The sequence below is a fragment of the Phocoena phocoena genome, chromosome 16 (assembly GCF_963924675.1).
Source record: "Phocoena phocoena chromosome 16, mPhoPho1.1, whole genome shotgun sequence".
NCBI lineage: Eukaryota > Metazoa > Chordata > Mammalia > Artiodactyla > Phocoenidae > Phocoena > Phocoena phocoena.
The window spans coordinates 81,823,594-81,845,410 of record NC_089234.1 but is presented as its reverse complement, the minus strand read 5'-3'; the positions used below and the strand labels follow the sequence as shown (position 1 = coordinate 81,845,410).

Sequence of the window (21,817 nt, the reverse complement as noted above, 5' to 3'; positions counted from 1 at the left end):
ACATGAGATTAAATACGTGGCTACAGAGACACACACGCTGGGCCGCGCACAGAAAATGCGCCGTTTTGGGAATCCTGTCTTGGCACTGAAAAAATGCTGGGAGCCTGAAGAAGCAAACAAACCAGAAGCAAGTGGCACAGGCTGGTCCCGAGCCCTGGAACATCTCAGCCACAGACCAGAGAGGATGAGTCTGGAGAATCCAGAGGCCCTGCGAGGCCCCCAGGGAAACGGTCCGGCCCTTGCCAAGCCAAATGAGAAAGTAACGGTCACGTGGCAGCCTGCCCCCAGACAGCGGGCCTCGGAAGGTCAAACCTGGACCTCCTCTCTGGGGCCTAGCCCGGCCTGAGCAGCTTGGTCAAGGATGTATGTGGACATGACGGCCGTTAGATCACTGATGGGTGGGGGTGGGTGGGGACAGCTGGTCCGTACTCTGCTGGCCCCTACAATCCAGGCACTGCTGTCTCCCAGGCTCCCCTCTCCAGAGGGCAGCGGGCTCCGCCTGGTCCATGCACGCAGTGATGGGGAGGTGGGTGGCACTGGACTCCCTCTGCAGGCGGACCTGCAGGACATGGGTGATAGCCCCCCACCCTGGTTCTCTTGGGCAACGCCCCGACACACACACACACACACACACACACACACTCTCTCTCTCTCTCTCTCTCTCTCTCTCTCTCTCTCCCTCTCTCCTGGCTTAGAATCACTGGTGCGAACCATTACCCCCTCTTACAGACTCGTCAGTCACTTGAGGCCACACAGCCCAGGTCTGCAGACCCGCACACCCCATCCTCCTCCTCTTCCACCATCAGCCCCTCTGGATTTACTCCGAGCGTCTGTGTGTGCTGGGGACAAGGGGGTGCTGCAGAGTAGCTCGGGTTAGGAGGAAGTCGCAACAGCACAGGGCTGTAGCTTCTACTATCCCAGGGCCCCGCGACGCCCCACAGACAGACAGACGGCCGGTGCCGGCCCTGGCTCAGCGCAAATGAAGGCACAGGCGCCGCTTGGTCCCTGGATGCTGATGAGATCCCTCTAATTCCCTAAACATCCGCCCACACCCTGGCGGGAGAGAGAACGCAGGATGAGAGATGGAGGAGATAAGGAAAGGGGTGCTGGGATGGAGAACCAGGCCCTGAGGCGGGGGGGAGGGAGAAAAAGCCTGGGCAAATGAGGGACAAGCAGCACGGGCCCGGGATCCCCGCTCTCGGCGTGGAGGCCGGGCGGGGACGGGCAGGACGCTGCAGGTGCAGACGCGGGAGGGCGACCCCGGAGACGCTGTGGGCAGAGGCTGACCCCATCCCGCTGGTCACCCCGTGGCCTCCAAGACAGATGGCACGTCTGCCTCACTTTCCCACCAGGAAACAAGGACCAGAGACGGTCACGGTCACAGTGAGTGAGCTGGGGTGACTCCGGCCTCTGGCCTGCTGGTAGCCTTTCCGCTTTCAGGCCACACTCCGGAGCCCAACTCCACAAACGCTGCCCAGGGAGATATTTATATATTTATCAGTAAGTAGAAATAAATCACGTTTATTTTACTTAACAAAGACCTATATGACCCTGATGTTTCTACGTGTAAGCACAAGGCCGCCTCTGCAGCAGTGAGGCAGAGAGGCTAAGGGCTCGCGTGTGTTTGCCCAGAGCTGCCCCTCGACGGCCCATGTTGGCGGGACCGCCAGCTTCGGCCCAGGCGGCAGCCCTCCGCGAAGGCTGTGTCACCAGGACCTCCTTTCCCCTTCTGGGCCTGGGTGGGGCTGGGCGCCCGCAGACCCCAACCTGGGCCCGAGCCCTCTCCCTTCACCGGGAGCTCCACCATCACCTGACCAAACCCACGTCCAGGCACCAGTGCCCGGCTGTCCACGGCAGCACGAGCTCGGACAAGTGTCTGCCGTTTTAAACTGCAGTTTGTTTTCCAACACAAATGCTATTCTTGTCGCCCATCTCGTGGCAATGTTATTTTTTCCTCAGCTTTAAATCATGCAGCTTCAGGATGAAGTTTGTACGAAAATTATCGGTAGGACAAGTTACCCGGATGAGACCTGCTCTAGAAACACGATCACCTGTGCATCGTGGGCCGCTCTGCCTGAAAGGCCCACCTGCTGCCATGGGCTCAGCCCCTGGCCACTGGAAAGACAACCAGCTGACGCCTGGATTCTAAAGGATTCAGGGATGTTTAAGAAATACGTAGTCGTGCTCGCTTCGGCAGCACATATACTAAAAAACTGGAACGATACAGAGAAGATTAGCGTGGCCCCTGCTCAAAGATGACACGCAAATTCGTGAAGCGTTCCATATTTTTAGAAACTAACACACCACCGTAAAGCAATTATACTCTAATAAAGAAGTAAAAAAAAAAAAAAAAAAGATACAAGGAAGTAAAAATTTTAAATAAAAATTACTCAAAACCACCTCCCCCCAAAAAAAATAGAACTCAGGCCCACCGGACCTACTGAATCAGAATCTACGCTTTTACAGTCTCCCCAGTGTACTTGTGAACCCATGAATAGCTGAAAGGTACATTTCTACCTCGACATGTCTTTTCTGTCTGAGAAATACACACATTTTATCCAATTTGACATAAATAAAACACTCAAAAATGCAAAAAAAAAAAAAAAAAAGACTTAGTCTTTGAGGAACAGAAGGCGCAAAGGTGACTGCCACCGAGGCCCGGCTTCAGAGAACTTGAGAACAGAAACCCAGAGCCAGTTGTCTCGTGCCCAACAGGTCTGTTCAAGCTGGACAGTAGTCAGATTATTCCTTCAGGAGGGGAGCCTCCGAGGTACATCCTTTAATTCCACAACGTACCTGAGTTTAAGGTGTCCGGTATGGGGAGGGGACCTTCATTTAGGGCTGGTGATGTGCCCAGAGCTGCACTGGAGACTCATGTACGTTAGCACCACATTTCTAAGGAAGTTTTACGGATGAGGAAGAAGAGACACAGACCTCGGGCCAACTGTGAAGGTCAGAGCCCAAGCGTGAGCCCTAGGTGTCTCCTGACTCTGTGCCGCTGCCCCGTCACGGAAGCATGCCTCCCACCACAGCGCCCCAAGTGCCATCCAGCCGGGCACCAGCTCCCTGGGCACCGAGCACGAGGACACAGGCTGGGGGGATGGAAGGCAGTAACAGGTCCCAGTGTGGGGCAGCCCTCCCCAGCCAAGGTGAGTGATCTCTATCACCTAAGCGTCTCATAACTGAGGAGCAGGTCTTCCAGGCAGGCGAAGGGCCCACGGCGCCCAGGCAGCTGCACTTGTAACGCTGTGAGCCCAGGAAAAGCAGGGTGCTCTCAGCTCAGCGCGCCCTCCGACACGTCACACCACCCGGATGAGACAGCACCCAGACCACGTAGACCCAGCACTTTTGGAGCTACTGCGTTGTTTAGATTTCCTTCCTGTTAAGGGTGACTCCACACCAGAAAGGCCAAGTGCAAAGCACATACACAATGATTCCTCATTTTCATGCATAAAGGTAAAAAACTAGAGTGAAAAATGAAAAGTGAAAGCAGTTAGGAGACCCAGAACACTATAAACCACACCTAGCAAATGCCCTACGTGTCTTCCCCACCACCGTCCCCCTGTTGTCCTCTCATTTGGTAAGGAGCTCGCCCCACGTATGTGCTAAGAGCACAGAATGCACCTTTCCAACGGTAGCCCTTCCAATTGAAGCAGATGCCGAAAGGCTGTCCTCCTCCTATAGAAACTCGGATTATGTCATATCTTCCTTAGAGAGATGCTCTCTGCAACAGACTCCGCTGGCTAAACGTCGATGGGGATGAAGTTGGTACTCCACTCACCCCTGTTCATAACCAGAAGCCAATCAGCATACACGACGCACGGGTCCCTTCCAGAGAGCCTCACTGTGGTCAGCCGGGTGAGGATGACCTGCAGCAGGTGGCCTGGGGTCTCCTGTCGCCTCCTGCCGGCCCGGCCTTTCTCCACGGTGCGTCTCCCACCCCCGTCTGTCCCTCACGACTCCAGCTCTGCGGCTCTGCCAGGATCTTATTAGAGAACTGAAGTTCCAGCGGAGAACACCTTCAGGTATGACCCTTCCCACGGGGGTTTTCATTTTAATAAAGGCTTTAGTGACTATCAAAGGCTTCAACTTCCTAAATCACTCCAGTGGCAGAGTGGCTAGTAGGTATGGAGAATGACACAAAGTGGGGCTGAGATTTGTAGCCTTTGTATCGCCCAGGGTGTGTTCAAAACCCATCTGTGCAGGTGCCACCCAACACCCAGCGCATACACAGGCGCTCACCTCCCCAGGAGTGAACAGAAGAGGACCTCACCCTCCACTTCAGCATAGGTGTCAATCCCCGTCCAGAGCTCGTGTCGATCCCAGTAGTTAGCAGCTGCCTGCATACATGTTAAGGAGGATTCTGAAGCCCTGTCTGGGGCTGGGGGAAGGTGGTGCTGACTCACAAGCAATGCTTGCTGTGGGGGCAGGTGGCCAGGGGCAGGGCCGCCATTATAAGCGATTTCCATTCTTCATACTTTTCTGAATGTGATTTCTGGGACTAATGGATATAATTAAATATATGGTCTTTAAAATTAGAAAAAGAACAGCAAATGACATTTTAAAGACTGGGCACTTGAGGTCCTGGTGTCCTTCTACCCTTCCTTTCAAGGCAAAGGGTTGGTTTCACTTGTAAAGCTAGAATGGGATTATGGGGTTTCTAGAATCCTTTCTACAGTGATATTCTGTGCATCACGGCCTATCTGCCTCGAGCACCAACTTCTACTCCTTAGACAGGAGGCCACATGAGCAGGAGAGAAGTCGAGCCGCAGGCCCCCCTTCTAGAGCCCACGGCCCCCAGGCTCCAGCTCACTGCCTACAGCACTCCCACTGGGCAGCGAGGGGCAGAGGGCCCTGGGGCGAGAGCTCTTCAGAGGCTTCCAAAGACTTCCAGCCCCTTTTTCCTCTTTGGGATTCCACCTCCCCAACCTAAGTTTCTAAGGAGGAATAAGCGAGCAGACAAGCCAAAACACCCAACTTATGGAGACTGAATGCAGTCCAGACCTCAGAGGGTAAATTTTTTATGAGGCTGGAAAAAATATAAGAATCCCTCAAAAGTTAACATGGTAGTCAAACACTTGTTTGTGCTTGCCACTGGTTACAGATACTCCTCTTTGTAACCAAGGGTGTTGTTTTGTCAAGACTTGGGGAAGAAAAGGCAGCCTGAGCAGATGTTGGCAAAATGCAAACGCAAGCGCCCCAGCAGGAGGGGGGTGTAGCAATGAGGGGAGAGGCGGGGAAGCTCCGCACCCCAGACTCTTGTTTTCTAATCAGCTGTGCGCTGCTCCCCAAATCAGAAAGCAGGTTTCCAGGTTGACATTTCCACGCTGGACGCCGGAGATGCACTAAGGAGAAAAACTCTCCATCCTCGCGACCCTTTACATGTGAGAGAGATGGCCGGTCGGGCTGGGCTTTGAGTTTTCATCTGAGCTTTCCCTTCCTGTTTGTGTTTTTTAAATACCGACAAGGGCTTCCCTGGTGGCGCAGTGGTTGAGAGTCCGCCTGCTGATGCAGGGGATGCGGGTTCGTGCCCCGGTCCGGGAAGATCCCACATGCCGCGGAGTGGCTGGGCCCGTGAGCCATGGCCGCTGAGCCTGCGCGTCCGGAGCCTGTGCTCCATAACGGGAGAGGCCACAACAGTGAGAGGCTCGCGTACCGCAAAATAGAAAAAAAACCCAAAAAAACATATATATAGAGAGAGACAAAGAACCTCACAATGAAATAGCAAAACATCCAGGAGGATGTGAGCAGACCTAAGCAAGAGAGGGCGTCTCTCTTCCCTTTTCTAAACAGGCACCAGTGTCAGAAGCCGTCGTGGGCGCTTCTACATGAGACTTCTTTTTCATCCTCCCACGACCATGGGGGGTTGAGAGTGAAGCTTCCGGCACCAGCAGCGCAGGGGTGAATCTGCCACTTGTTAGCTGTGTGACCTTGAACGCGATGCCTCCTCTGTGGGCCTCAGGCCACCTACCTCACTGAGCTGTTGTGAGGATTAAATGAGTTAGCACTTATCAGGATGCACTCAGGAACCACGGGTCACTCCTCCTCTTGCTGCTGTTATTATTTTCATGGTCGAGCCACAGTCTCTTGATGTGACATGGAATCAATGGAGAGCAGAGCGTGGGCAGAGGGCCGTGGGATGGCCAAGCTGTACAGACTCCTTCCCTTCTAAGGAGGCATCGTTCCAAAGGAACACTTTACAGAGGAGAAGCTTTGTGTAGTTTTATTATTCTTTTTTTTAAATATAAATTTATTTATTTTTATTTATTCATTTTTGGCTGCTTTGGGTCTTCCTTGCTGCACGCGGGCTTTCTCTAGTTGCGGCGGGCGGGGGCTACCCTTCGTTGTGGTGTGCGGGCTTCTCATTGCGGTGGCTTCTCTTGTTGCGGAGCACGGGCTCTAGGCGTGCGGGCCCAGTAGTTATGGCATGTGGGCTCAGTAGTTGTGACTCGCGGGCTCTAGAGCGCAGGCTCAGTAGTTGTGGCGCACGGGCTTAGTTGCTCCGCGGCATGTGGGATCCTCCCGGACCAGGGCTGGAACCCGTGTCCCCTGCATCGGTAGGCGGATTCTCAACCACTGCGCCACCAGGGAAGCCCTATTATTCTTTTATTATTTATTCTTCGCTAAGGCGAGAATCCCAAGCCACCCAGGAGGCAGGCAGCTCCCTACCTCTCACCAAACCTGGAGCTGGCCTGAGCGTCTACTGGCCTTACTTTCCTGGACTCAGCCCGCCCGACCTGCTCCATCCACTGGCCAGGGTTCTTACACTTTGAGGTCCTGGGTGACTACAGAAAATATAACGATCATCCAAACAGCAGTTCTATTTACAAGTGGGCAAACTGAGGGCCCGGGCCCTGGTTTCCCCTCTGGCGGCCCCTGCGCTCTGCAGAGCGGCCCCAGGGCCGTCACTGTCATCGTCCAATGGTCTGTTCACGTCACCGTTACTGAGAATTCTTATTCTAACCCCAAGGACTACTTTTGGCACACACTGCAGGGCCGGGGCCTGCTGCCTGCTGGCTGGGGCGGGCATCACGGGAGAGCTCCGACGCTAGGGGGCAGAGCAGGGGCGGGGCAGCACGTGGAGACGGATGGGCCCCCGGCCAGCTGCACCGCCCACGAGCAGCCTGATGCCAGGCAAATACTCGTCTGCAGAATAAAGGGGTTGGACTGAGACCACCTCAGGTTCTTTCCAGCTCTTTCAAAAACATAACTGCTGTCCACAGCCAAGAAGCAGGCCCTACGACATCTCCAGAGACAGAACGTTGATTATTGGCTCCTTGGAAAGTGGAGGCAAGGAGTATGCAGGAGTAGGGGAGTGACAGCTGACAGATAAGGCGTTTCTCCTTGAGACGATGATGTTCTAAAGCTGTGACGATGGCTGCGCGTATTTGCGGCCGTCCTAAAAACCACTGAATTGTATACTGGAAATGGGTGAACTGTATGGTACGTAAATTATATCTCAAAAAAGCTGTTATCCCCCAGAAAAAAAAGAATCAGGCTCTGACTTCATGGCTACTGCTCCTGCTGGAAGAAGGGGTCATCCCGTCTCCCTCACAGGGCCATCAAGACGGTATCCGAACAGTTCTGAGCGCAGTGCCTGGTGCAGCCCACGTGCTCCGTGCACAGCAGCCAGTGGGGAAGGCCTGCTCCTACAGGGAGGGCCCTTCTCCCAGGGAAATCTTAGAAGGGAGGTGAGGAACTGCCCTGCCTTTGGCATGAGGTCAGTCCTCCCGGGCCAGGCCAGCCCCTTCCTAATCGCAGGTGCACACAGCCCCCTGCCGCGGGAGGAGAGCCTAGGCGCGCAGGTGCAAGGTGCCGAGTGTGGATCCCTGTGAAGCAAATTCCTTGAGATAAAGGGGGTGAAGCTCATCTCCCACAGCAGAGAGGGACCAAAGTCCTGCAGACAACTCAGTCTGGACGCTAAAGCTGTGTGCCGCGGGGGCTTGTGGAATCGGAGAGGCGAGTGGTGACTGCAGAAGTGGAGAAGCAATGGCAATCGGTGTGAAATGCTGCCGCCGACGGTGCCAGGCATGCGAGGAGAAGCAGCTGTGGTGCTGATGACGCCAGCAACGCAAGGAGGATGACCCGGTTCCCAGAGATGGAAGGGTCTCGCCAGGGCAGCTCTGCCTGGGACTGGATCTCTCGACCGCAGACCCTGGCCGAGCACCGAGCTGACCAGCTGCTGCTCCTGGCCCTGCAAAGTCTCCGAGGATGCTCTGCACAAATAGAGCACGGGGGCTGCAGTCAGGCAGAGCTGACCGTCAAACAGAGCCTTGGGCAGGGCACATAACCCAACAGAGCCTCGGTTTCCCCGTCTGTAAAATGGGGATGATCGGAGTATCTGCCCCCAAGAGCAACCGCGAGGACAAAATTAAACACTGCCCAGAAAGCACAGCGCAGCAGCTGGCACACACTAAAACTGGAAACAGCACCAGCTACTGCTTTTAATGCTGCCTGCCAAGCGCTGCCACGGGGCATGTGCCTCCCGACACTGACATGATGATGAGACTCAAGCCTTTCCTAAAGGCCAGCGAGGCCAAATGAGGACGCACCCCCGGCTTGATGGGAGTGCGAGGAGGAGGGATGCTACAGCCAGAGACTGAAGATTCCTCATCAAGGTCCCACTGTGGGTGTCCATCTAAGGCCAGGAACTCATCAGGAGAGCACATCACAGCGTAACGAGAGCACTTTCGTTTTTGGGGATCAAGGGCAACGGAAGTTATTTTGGGGACACCTTGTTTTGGCACGCGGGTTTCTGACTATGATTTTAAGCCACCACACACGAAGCGATATTCCTACTTTCCACTGCCTCTCGGTAGGGCCAGCATCTAATACAGCACTAAGGAATCACATCATCTCCTGTGCAGGGATTATTAAAAAAAGGGTCCTCTGGTGGTCCTTTCACTCATGAGACATGCTGTCAAGTTGATGCTGTCCGCAATGGGGGCAAAACAGGGTCCCCCACCCCATGGCCATACCTGCCATTCCCTCTCTCTCGACATTGAAAACCCTCCCAGTCACCTGGAGTCGTGCGGCTCGTTCAGATCTGCTCCCCTACGTCCCCAAAGCATGCTTCAGAGTCGGAAGAAACGGCACGGGGGGCCCGCAGGGAGCTAGGGTATCTCCCGAGGCTGTGCCGTTCTCCGCGGGAAGATGCTGCTTCTCTCTTAACCTCCCTTGGAACACTGCCCTGCTCCTCGCCTGCTCTACAAACCCCGGGGGGCAAACGTCCCCGTCAAGCTCCGCCCTGAGCACGAGGCTTCCCCCGCAGCCGCAGGATCTCGGCGCGGCCACCGCCCCCAAGACCACGATGTCCGTGTGGAACGAGGCCCGCAGGGGGCCCATCTCCTCCGTCATCCCCGAGACGGGGGCCGATTTTATCCTCCTTTGTGGATGAAGACAAGAGAGACAACCCAAGGAGACAGCCGTCGCCCAAGGCCCTGCTGTGATATCCGCACGAGACAGTAAGGCCGCCGAGGACCAGTGGGCGCGCGTCCACAGACCGCAGCCCACGCCGCACGGCCTCCCGCGCTCACCCCGGCGGCTAGGCTCCAAGCTGGCAGCTCCACGTGCGCCCGCGACCCAACCTGCCCGACCCCGGCTCCTCCCCTCCCCGCCCCCTACCTGCCCCGGGATGGTCGTTCGGGCCACCGGAGCCCTCCGTCCACCCCCTGCCTCTCCCAAGGCAGGCCGTGCAGCTACACACCCTGAACGACGTCTCCCCCAGGCCCCTGCGCAGCCCCTCAGGCCACGGCTGCCCAGCCTTCTCGCAGCTCCTCCCCCAGCCTGCCATCACGCCTCTGCTGGCATGACCCACCCCCCACACCTCGCAGCCCTACGTGAAATGCCGCGGGCCGCACTGCCTGCAGAGGACAGGTCACCGACCCTCCGAGAAACGTTTCTTATTGTCTTCAAATTAAAAAAAAAAAAAAGCAACAACAACCACTTCTTCCTCTGGATTCTCAGCCCTGCCCAGTGCGTCCTGTGAGCCCAGAGCCTGTCACGGGGAAGCTCCTCAGCCCTGTAGGTTTCGATGCGGGGTTACCTCTGGTTGTTCAAGAAGCCCCCATTCACAGCCCCCGTGTGTCCCCTGCACAGGCAGAAATGCAGCACAGGGCGCCTTCCTGACCTCAGACACAGCCTGGGCCGCCCTGTGCGCACAGCCCCGCAGGCATCCCCAGGCTGGGGGGAGCGGATCTCCCCAGGTCCACAGGCCATCCTGGGCCAGCCTGTATTCTGCCTGTCTTGTCCTTCATTCTAATTCTGAATCTAAACCATACCAGCTCCTTACTAAGCAACTGAATTGGGGTCAGGAGAGACAGGTACTCTCAGTAAAGGTGACTTCATTATTGGCTCAGAAATAATGAATCCTGGAAATGAGGTAAGGTCATTTCAAAATATGAATGTCTTGTCTTTTTTTTGTCCATGCCTCTACTCCTTCCCATTTAGAAATTTAAAAATTTTATACGAAGGAGACTCTACGTACGTGCACACATATACATACTACCTGTCTGCTAAACTACAAATTTTATTTAAAAATTAAAAGTTCTTCCAGCTCCATGTTCTAAAAAAAATCCAGCATCAAAAAATAGAAGGAAATGGTAAATGCATGTTTCCAAAGTTTGGTGAGGTTCTTCAGAGCCCCTAAGGCAGCAGGGACAGATGACGTTGGCTTAGAGTTAGTTGTTCAGCCGTAACCTCAAACTCACTTCTTCTAAGGCCATGAGTTTTAGGTGGGTTTAAGGAGGAAAGTCTCCATAGTGACGTTGAACATTCTCCCAACTCAGGCTTCCTTTCCGAAAATCCCCTCCTGCATTTGGAACATAATCCAGTAACAGGACAAAACACCATGTTGGAAATTGGAACTACATTTGTAACATATTTCACAGAGATAATATCTAAATATATAAAGAGTTCTTACCAAATCAAGAAGAAAAATGATAACCACCTCAAAGGAACACCCACAAAGGACTGAACAACAGGCATAAAACGAAAGGCCAATAAGTAAATGAATTCATGTTTAACAACACAAGTAAGCAGATACATTAACCACTGGTGGTGAGGCACCATTTATTTCTATCAAGCTATCGAAGATTTTTTTTTCAAAAGGGTAACGGCCAGAATCAGCATGGGAAAATGGGCACTCACGCTTCCGACGGGAGTGAAATTTGGCATCTGTCATCAAAGACCTTCTCTTCCACTGATGTATCCCAGGTAGGTGATCAGACAGGGAGACGAAGACATTCGGTATAAGGATGCTCACCACAGCACTGGTTATAAAAGTGAAAATCTGTACAAACCCTATACGTTCAGAGAAGCTCATCTTTAAAGTGAACGTAGACACACACACACATCCAGGTATGTGGAAAGATATTTACCAAAATGTGGGAATGTTGGGTATTTTTCTTTTTGCTTATTTGTATTCTCTAACTTTCCCTATAATAACCCAGCCCTCCTTGTGCACTCGGGAAGGGGTGGGAGCAGAAACCGACTCTGACTCCGCACATGGTGCCCATCGGAGACGGCCTGGACCATCTCCCGCCTTTCTCATCCTGCCATCACTTCAATGGAAGTCAAGCTTTCTTTTCCAAAATCCCTTTTGCATCAGGAAGGGGGGTACAAGTTATTTTAAAGATTCGTTTCATTTTTTTTCTGCCATGTAAAAGCTGTGGGTCTGGCCCTTTAAAATGCGGCTTAAAATTCTCCCTTAAAAAACAAGGCGATTACTTGCCAAGCCCCTGCTGCAGGAAGGAAACCTTGTAACTCCCCAGCATCTGTCTCTCAATTCAAAGTCAAGGCTCCCCAGCCAGGAGCCACTGTGATTCAGAGAACAAGAGGACCGCGTGAGCTATGGGGGAATCTACACCCGAATCCTGAAATACCATGTGCGGGAGACTGAAACTTCAAACCTAAGGCTGGGTGTGAGTACATCACATGAGCAAAAAAGAAAGAAAAGCAGGCCTCTTTCATTTGGTGCATTACGCCGCTGGGCAAAATAAAAGGCAGCAATTCTAACTGCCACCTTTGCAAAGAGCAAAGTCGAGTTCAGTGACTAAAAACGTGTTTACTCAACAATAGTCCTTTAACTAGAGTAAGGAAGAGTGAGTAAGTCACGATGCCTAGAAAGTCAGCAGGCTCTGGACCAGCAGTGCTATTTTGGGAAACAGCTCTTTAGAGCAACGGTTCAGCACTAAAAGGGGGAAGGAAGATGGGGAAGCACCTCTGGGTACAGAGACTTGTGTTAAGGACATGAAACACTATTTCCTATAATCACGAGAATGCCCATTTTACAGATGAGGAAACTGAGGTAAAGTGGCACCATGGCGTAATGGGAGAGTCCAGCGGACCTGAGATCCTGCCCCAAGGTCCTGTGTAGGCTTGCACGAATCACTTCTAGCCTCTCACTTTCCATTTCTTTATTTGTAAAATGTGGATAATAAAACTATCTGCCATATTTGTGAAGCTGGATTGAGGGCACATATGGCAATTTTCTAGCAGAGTACCCAGCACACGGCGGGTGCTCAGCAGATGGAAAACACTAGGAGGAGGGTTTATACTTGGCCCAAGGACCCCAGGCCTACATGCCAGAGGGCGGATCTGAACTTGGGTCCTTCTCTCCCCAGAGTCCCTGCACACAATCTCACTGCACTGTTTCCCTCAGAACCCCTCTCCCTCCCCGTCTCCCACTTGTGAAACCTACATCTCACCAAACTCTCCGGTCAAAACATCACAAGTACTAACACACGTTCCCTCTTTTGACTACTTTAGTTTCTTGTTTTTATTAACATGATATTCAATAATAATCTCAAACTGAATCTTTTTTTTTTTTTTTTTTTTGCGGTACACGGGTCTCTCACTGTTGTGGCCTCTCCCGTTGCGGAGCACAGGCTCGGGACGCGCAGGCTCAGCGGCCATGGCCCACGGGCCCAGCCGCTCCACGGCATGTGGGATCTTCCCGGACCGGGGCACGAACCCGTGTCCCCTGCATCGGCAGGCGGACTCTCAACCACTGCGCCACCAGGGAAGCCCTCAAACTGAATCTTAATGGTTGCATGATCCAATGTTCCTCCAACTGTCATCTGCTTGTCCCAGATCCTCTTTCCGAAAAGTATTCCCCCCGAAAAAATCAGGAATCTTCCTATCCACACAGCAAACCAGTTTCTTTGAAAGTCAAGAAGCTTTTTCAACAGCTTGACTGGACACGAAGGTATTTTCGCCTGGAACGGACGAGGATGCCGCCGGTCCCCCAGGTTCCATCACCATTGTTGCTTGGTCCAGAGCCTCACCTGCCATCGGCACCTTGCTGTCCTCACGCCTGGGTTTCCGCTCCCGTCACTGCTCACCCTGGCAGCCCATGTGGCCTTTTGTCCCCAAGGCACAAGCACGCACGGTGCCTCCGATAGGAAGGTGCTTTCGTCGGGGAAGCCAGGAATGGAGGCAAAAGCCAGGTACAGCCAGCTGATGGCTGCCAGGGTCTGAGCAGTGAGCTCTCAAACACCCACAGAACTCGGCCCCTTCAAAGGCCCACCAGTCCCAGATGCTGGCTCTGTGCTGCCCCCAAACTCACGCGTGTGGGTCTCTCAAGAGACAGCGAGATGGTACAGGACCACCGGCCGGAGAGCTCCCCACCAAACGCCAATGGGAGAAAGTTTAAATAGAGGCCAGCATCCTTGCAGTGAAGTGATCACAGCATCTGGCATTTAAAGAGCCCTTAACACCTCACACGTGCTTTCATAACAGACTCATCTCCTCGAGTGACCAACCGCCCAGTTTGCCCAGGACTGTCCTAGTTTTAGCGCTATAAGTCCTGGGTCCCAGGAAACCCCTCAGTCTCACGCAAACCTGGACGTCTGGTCACCCTGTGACCCTTATGACAGCAAATGAATCAACCAACTCCGTGAGGTCCGGGATGCCCAGATCCCAACAGCCGGAGCTCCACCTGGCCATCACCAGCTCCACCTGTTCAGTCCAGAACAAGTGCTCACAGACGGTAAACTATGGGCCTGGTACTCACGGCTCTTCTCTTTACGTTATTGCTTTGAAAAACCTCCCACTTGTGGAAAACCTTGAAATTCCATCACTAGGACTTCACTGCTTTGGGTCAAGACCCGTGTGTCTTGATAAAAATTAAAATACTTCAAAATGCTCAGGAAGAGAAACAAATCATTAGCGTTAACACCTAGACAGAAAGATTCTTTCTTAAATGTCTTTTAACAGGGAGAAAGGAGGAAGGGGAAGAAGCGTTTCTAAGACGCTGAGATCGTGTGGGACCTGGGCCCCCAACATGAATTCCAGCCATCTCGCCACATTGCAGGTTCGCTCACCACCAGCCTTAAGTGGAACAGCCTAGAGACATTCTCCATTTAGCTTATATCTGCTCTCTCCTTTTTTTTTTTTTTTTTGCGGTACGCGGGCCTCTCACTGTTGTGGCCTCTCCCGTTGTGGAGCGCAGGCTCCGGACGCGCAGGCTCAGCGGCCATGGCTCACGGGCCCAGCCGCTCTGCGGCATGTGGGATCTTCCCGGACCGGGGCACGAACCCGTGTGCCCTGCATTGGCAGGCGGACTCTCAACCACTGCGCCACCAGGGAAGCCCTATATCTGCTCTCTTATCTCAGAGCGGCACTAAGAGAGATTTAGGACCAACAGGCCTATTTCTCCAAATTCCTTCTGCTTCTCAGATACATTCGCTTCACTGAATACTGAAATGTGTGAAGAGCAGCCATCAAACCTGAATGTGCTGGAAACCTCGGGGCACCTGCCACGCTGCCGGGTCGGGGGTCTGGATGTTGGACCTGGATTTCAACCAGCTCCCGGGTGATGCCCGGCCTGGGAGGCGCCAGGCCGTGGATCAGGGAGCAGGCAGGAAGCGGAGTTCTGCCCCCTGAATCACGGCCAATGACCAAATATTTCCCCAATTCTATTCAAAAGAGGAGTGACTCAGGTAGGAGTTTAGGTGACTGAGTTGCAGTTACCAAGTTCAGGGAACACAGTTTGCAGTGTGTCCTCTGGGGGTGGCAGATGTTCCCCAGGGAATCTGTGAGATGGGAGAAGACGGGCCACAGGCAGAAATGAAAAGACAGACAAGCATGTCCGCACGTCACCAGGCCCCTCAGCACATGCCTCAGGAGTCAGACACACAGTCGAGAACAGGTCCTCAAAAACAAAGAAGGTCAAAGTCATTTACAACACCCAGACCCGCTGGCTTCTCTTTAAACACAGTCCTAGGGCTGCCTACGTGCAAGGTGGCAGCCCTCCCAACCCAGGGAATGGCCGGGAGGAGCTGTGGCCACCCCGGGCTCTGGTGAGTCAGGTCCCCAAGTGGGAAAGGAGGGGCCCTGGTTGGAGAGAGGAACAGACGGAGTTGGGGGGACCTCAGGCCAGGGTTCCTGTTCTGGCCCCTCCAGCCAGGGAGACCGGGAAGACACCGGCCTGGGGCGTGGGCCCAGCTGCAGGGAGCGCGGCCGAGTGGGCCTGGCCCTCCAGCCACGCATCCTCCCCGCACATGTCGGTACCGAAAGCTCCACGTTTCCAGGGCTTCAGGCGAGCTTTCTGCTGCAGTGCAAATCCCTTGGAGATTCTGCAAGATCGATGAAATTTCTCCGTATAAACATACACATGCACACTTACATGTAAAACTTTCCATAAAATATGAAGGGGTCCAAGGACTCCCCAAACCCCGTCTATGGACCTGCGAGCACAGGTGTCCAGCATCTCTGCAGGCAGGCAGGCGGGGCCTTTTCCTTCCTTGGGCACTGCAGACACAGCACCTTCAGAAGGGCTGTGGAAATGCTCCAGCCCTGAAAAAGGTTTTACCGACTCCGTAAAACAGAAAGAGGACTGAAAAATCCAGTCAGTAAACGTTTCGTTAAAACATGTAAAGTGTGGCCTTGTGTCAACTGGTCAACAGCAACCTGACTCCTATTACTTAGAATTCCCAGGTGACTCGATGTGGAGAATGGGACCTGTCTGCCATCATTTGGGATGGGACCGGAGAACACTACCCTGTCCCAAAGTGAGCCTGCCTAGGGCAGGAGGGCATCACCCATCCCTTTTATAAAGATGGACAGTGGGGTCCAGGGGAGGGGGGAAGGGCAGAAAATAAAGCACAGCTTTGGAGTTCGCAGTGACCGCCAGGCTGGGATGCTCCCAACTGACCATAAACAAGGCTCCGGAACAGACGAGGTGGGACATGCACAGGCGGCGTCCACACCATAAAATAACCGAACGTCCCAGGCTCCGTCTGCCACGGCGGCCACTGCTGCTTTATGCTGCAAACCCGGCCCACGATCACCCTCCACCTTCTACATAAAGGTGACCGAGATGCTCTGTCACTGATGAGTCTGGACATCTCCCGGTCGAGAACTGGCTGCGGCTTGGTGTCCTCAACCTGCCTTAGAATCACCCAGCAGAAGCCCAGACCCCGTGCAGAGCCCTCCTGATGCCTCTGACCTCTCACCTGAGGCCCTGGGGTGCTCCCCTCCCATCCCACCCACGCCCCGCCAAAGCAAACTACACCGATCCACGTTTATTAGCCAGTGGTATTCCTGGCTGTCTCTGCCGGTGACCTCCAACAAGGAGAGGGCAAACCTAGTCTAAGGCTGGGTGTCCCAGCCTTGCCATCAGTTGCTGGCGCGCTCCCATGCCGCCCAGCCTCTCCGCGCTCAGTCACCCAGGGAGTTAGCAGGGCCCAGTGGCCGTTTCTCCACCCCCATTTCATACTGACGGGTCGGGTACTGGGCTCAGTCCTTCAGGAGAGCACAGGGCACGTGGCCGAGGATGGAGTTTGCCTGGGCGTTTGTGTGACTGGGGGTGGGGGCTGCTGACGGGAGACATCTGGAACGAAGCAGAAGGGGGTTCGTGACCGCAGCTCAAAGTGAGGGTCCGAGACAGGGTCCTGACTCACTCTCGTATTTAGTCATCAAAACATTTAGGAAGGATTCAGAAACTGCATATGGTACCACTGTTTAGCACTTTTCCAATTTTGCCCCCCAGCAAAAAATACGTTTGCTCTCTCCTTCCCCACAGGGATGTAACAGAGGTCTTATAGATGGACTGCGTCTCAGACAGCAACATTATAAAATGGTACATACTGTGGGGTAACCCACATATGACGTTGGTATCAGTGAAAAGTGTAACACGCTACGCAAATGTAACACCGACTATTGCCCGTCAACACCTGACGGGCTAAGTCCTAACATGCTTTTCTCCTTGTACCAGAACAGTGTCCAAGACCAAACTGTGTGATGCCGAGAGGACAAAGAACTGTATTTTGGTCATCCATAAAATACGGCTCCGACAGTATTTTTGGTACAGTTAAGAGAATGCGCTATTTCCAAGAGAAACAAACCTCATCCTCACCATCTCTAACAGCCAATAAATAGAACGGGCTTTACAATTATGAAGCGCCCCCAGATGCCTGGCGCCAATCCTCATTACAGCATTAGACAAAAAGGAAGCCACGAACGGCAGGCCTTTCTTCCAGGCTACGCGGCAGCCCAAGCCTGCCCCGGGGAAGGGGCCGCAGGGAGCCAGACACGGGTGTCCTGCCGGGCATTCGCTCATTTAATGATGTGGTTAAGTAGAATATGAAAGGAGCGGAAGATGAAATGAACTTTTTACTGGAAAAGGCAGGACTGACGCTTCCCAGGACCATGAAGCTTCATTCCCAGATCTCAAGCCCAAATGAAAACCTGACCTGCTTTGAATCTTTTATTTTAAAGTGCCTGGGTGAGCTCCCCTGGTGCTGAGTCCAGAGGAACAGCTGGCCCTCCCCGGGCCTCAGGGCGGAACAAGGGCCAGGAGGCAGGTGCCGGCCGGCGGGAGCAGGTGAGGGATTTGGTCCCGATTCTGGGACAGGTGAGGACCCTTCTGATCGTGGGCAGGAAGGGGGCTGCTAAAGGTGTCCCTGCCCACAGGCTTCTCAATTTCACACACATCAGTAACAATCTGAAAAACAGAAGAGTACTCATAGGGTCCCAGAGTTTATTTTGCCATAAACTCCCTCCCCCTCAAAAACAAACCAAAAAACCCTCAACCATTTTAACATTAAAAAAAAAAAAAGGGAGAAAGGACGAACTCTCAGTCAAGGACACATTACGAGACCATGACCCCAGGGTCCTGACTCATTTTCTTTTCACTGTGGACCAACAGGAACTTCCCCGTTGACCAGCAGTGGTCTGCAGGCTGGCACTCGGGAGTCCTCGGTATAAGCAACAGATCCTGCTTCCCACCACCTTGAATGGTCTTTGGGACGGTTTGGGCGCACCCACACACTGCCCTGCAGGGAGCTGTGCAGCCAGACCCAGCTCTGCGCCCAAAGCCGAACCTCCCTGAGCCTCTGCGCTCGTATCTGTGAAATGAGGGATTCCCACTTATCTCTAGTACAACGCATGCTGAACACCCGACTCCGCGCCCAGCACACCAGCAACAGCTCCTCTCCCCTTGGGTGTACCCAAGCCGGGTGCATTTCACACTAGCTCCACAGCCGGGAATGCTTGGTGGGGCCCCAGCTGGGGTCAAGCAACAGACGGCTACATCTACCGGGCAAAGAGGATCCGTATCTGCATCGGCATCAAAGCCGGGTCCGCACCAGCATCCTCCCTCTCCTCACATGCCCTGCATCCTGAAAGATAGAGCAGAGAGAAGGCAACGGCCACTTAGCAGCCACCAGGGTCTCCCACCAAAGGGCTCGAGGCATCATTGAAAAACTCTGCTCTTGTGGTGTCTGCGGACTGCAGCAAGGTGTAAAGAGGAGAGGACTCAGAAACGAGAGAAGATAAGCCTTGGACTTGGTCTTGGGCACCTGCTCCAGGTGGCCTCAGCACCTCCTGACCCCTATTCCACAGGCATGGCACTGAGAGGTGTGGAGGAGCCAGGTGTCACCGGGGATTGGCCCTGTAGAAGAAGCCCTGCGGCCACCGGGATGCCCGTGGCCGCCTCTGCCCGCACCCTAGGGGCCTAGGGCTGGGATTACCCCCCAGTCTGTCCCACTAGGTGGGAGCAGCCCAGCCGATGAGGTGGAGGGCTCTGATGGCTGCCGTCTGAGCCTGTTTCAACCTAAAGAGTCAAGTGTTGTTTAATTCCAGGCAGCTCTTTCCCCCTCCAAAGTCAGTTAAAAAGCACCCAGAGCTCTGTCACTTTCACTCAAGGGGCCCTGGAGGGCAACGTGCCGGAGGAGGAAAAGGCGGCTCTGGGGGCTCTCAGGGGACACGGGAGGGTCTGGTCCTGGGGCACAGACTGGCTGCTTCCAGCGTCCGCCACCAGCTGGGGACAGAGCTAGGGTCCCACAGCCCGCTCTGCTTAGAGACCCAGGTGGCTTTTAAAGGCTTTGCTGCCCCTGGCCGTGGGGTCCTGCCCTGGCACCCAGCACCCAGGGCCCCGAGCTCCTAGCCCTACTTTCTCTCTCATCCCCAGCTGGGTTGTGGACCCTCCATAATCCCTTTCTCTTATTCCAACCCTACCTATGGCTCCCCAAAGGACCAGCCCACATCCTTTACCCAGGTTTTCAGGGAAACATGCTGTTATCTTTTTATCTCCCTGGAGACTACCCACCCCTTGGTCAGGATTATTCCCAAAGAACGAAGGTAAGGTGCCCCTCCCACCCGTGAACCAGGCAAGCACGCGTGGTGACCCTGCCCATCGCCCTCACCAGCCCTGGTGTGGTTTCCCTTACAGCTTCCACAGGGCCCAGGCCTGAGCCAGCCCTGCCGCTGCATTCGGGGCAGTGTTTCTGAGCGCCGGCAGGGGAAGATGCTCCCTTCGTCGGTTCCCCCCCCCGTTCCTCTTCCACCCCCTGGCCCCCCCCACGCCCTCCCCTCCCACTCACCCCCTCCCCTCCCCAAGCACCTCTGCCTGAACTCCTCATTCCCCCCTCCTCTCTCCTCACTTCTCCCCCCTCCCTGATCTGCCACCCCTGTGGGGCTCTCCGTCCTAGGGACCTGCAGACCCGTCTCTGCATGGAGTATGCTGCTGTACCTCCACAGCAGGGGCAGGTTCGGGACACCCCCAGGAGGTCCTCTTGGACTGGTAGGTTCCGCAGGTACTCCAGGAAGCCCCATGGATGCTGAGATCAGCATACCTGAGGGGCATCACAGGAAGCCCCTGGGTGCACCTGGCCCGCCCCTGGACCACTGAGGGCCTCCATCCTTTAAACCAGGACAGAGCCACCCGTGGGCCGTGTGAGGACGAGAGGATTAGTGTAACCACTAATGAGGTATTTAAGTAAACCGATCACTCGAGTTTTAAACCCAGAAGGGTGCCTTGAACCTTCATGCACCTGGGGGCCACAGGGGTTTGGAGTCACACCTCGGGGTCCTTCCTAAGATGACAGCTGAGAGGCACACTGGTGCCACTGGTGCCACTGGTGCCACAAAGAGGGAGTTCCATTTTGTTCAGGCCTAATCTTCAGCTCTCTGTGGCCCAATTCCGGGCGCTGGGATCTACAGCTACCCGGCCACCCACACCGGTACGCTCACCTGAAACCTTCAACCTGGCCCCTGCGGTTGAAATCTCCCGGCCACCATCCCAGCTCGGGAAGCTGTAAGGAGGGAGAGGACGCCCAGCTGTCAAGCTGTGATGGTTTGCCAAGTGCTCTGCTACCCTCACGGGCTAACTTGTCCAATTTAAGTTTAGGACACTGTTCCCCTAACTGTGGAATCTAAAGCAAAAGCTCACCAATTGCACTTACATAGAAAACATTAAAAATTTTACAACGTGAAGTTCTACAGCATAACAACACCAGTAACCTAGAATCAAGTGCTGGTTTTACAGCCTTCAAATTAATCCAGGCTTCAAATTCTTAGTGTTTGACCTTGGAGGTGACATTTTTACAAAAGAAAATGAGTCTTTAAATGGGAAACTAGCCTAAGCAACAGAGGGTATTAAAGAATATTTACCAAATTCATTCCTAAGAACAACGATATAAAAATAATTTCAATTACCCAGAGATGTCACTGCCATAAAAATAGCTCTAGGATAACATTCTTTGGAAGCCTCCCCCAGAACACATGGGTATATGCACATGCAAAACTCGGTTGAGCTGTGACTCTTCCGTTACATGTAACCGACTAAGTGACAACTAAGACACGTAAAGAAGTTCAGGGTCCTCAAGGAAGAGCGACAGCCCCGTAGCTTCGGAGCTGGATGGTATTTTCCCTGCGAGACCTGCCTCCTGCAGAGCTAAGATGTCTCATCTCAACCCTGGGAGGCCAGCCTCCCTGCCTTGCTTTCTCGTCTGCCTTTCGCATCTCCTTGCCGATGGTCTAGTCATCGGCTGGACTTAACAAAACAAAGTACCACAGCCTGGGAGCCTTAGACAACAGGAATTTATTGTCTCTCAGTTCTGGAAGCTAGGAGTCCAAGGTCAAGGTGTCTGTAGGGGTGGTTTCTCCTGAGGCGTCTCTCCTTGGCTTGTGGCGGCCGTCTTCCCCCTGTGTCCCCAAGGGGCCTCCCTCCGTGTGTGTCTGTGTCCTGATCTCTTCCTATAAGCACCAGTGACATTGGATGAGGGCCCAGACTAATGACCTCACTTCAATGAAATCACCTTTAAAGGCCCTATCTCTGAACACAGTCACATTCTGCGGTCCTAGGACTTCAACATACAAATTTAGGGAGGGGACATAATCAGCCCATAACAGAGGGAGGGGATAGCTAGCAGAGTAGGTGCTCAGGACAGGGCTGGAAGCAGAGGTCTCCCCAGCAGAGCAGACCATAAGCTCTCAGAGGGCAGAGCCAGCCCAAGGCCTCTGTGCCGCTGGCACCCGACACCACTCCCACGGTTCCTAGTCCTGGATTTTCCAGGGCTGAAGACCTTGAGCC

At 54.0% G+C, this 21,817-nt stretch overlaps 1 protein-coding gene and 1 non-coding gene across 2 annotated transcripts in view; one reads left to right on the top strand and one right to left on the bottom strand.

Annotated features, from left to right (window-relative positions):
* Positions 1-21,817, bottom strand: part of PGBD5 (piggyBac transposable element derived 5) — an 87,324-nt gene that overhangs the window by 43,006 nt on the left and 22,501 nt on the right. The gene's annotated exons all lie outside the window — the stretch shown is intronic.
* On the top strand, positions 2,182-2,290 carry LOC136136759 (U6 spliceosomal RNA). The gene has a single exon (XR_010656693.1). It is a non-coding gene; the product is annotated as a U6 spliceosomal RNA (small nuclear RNA).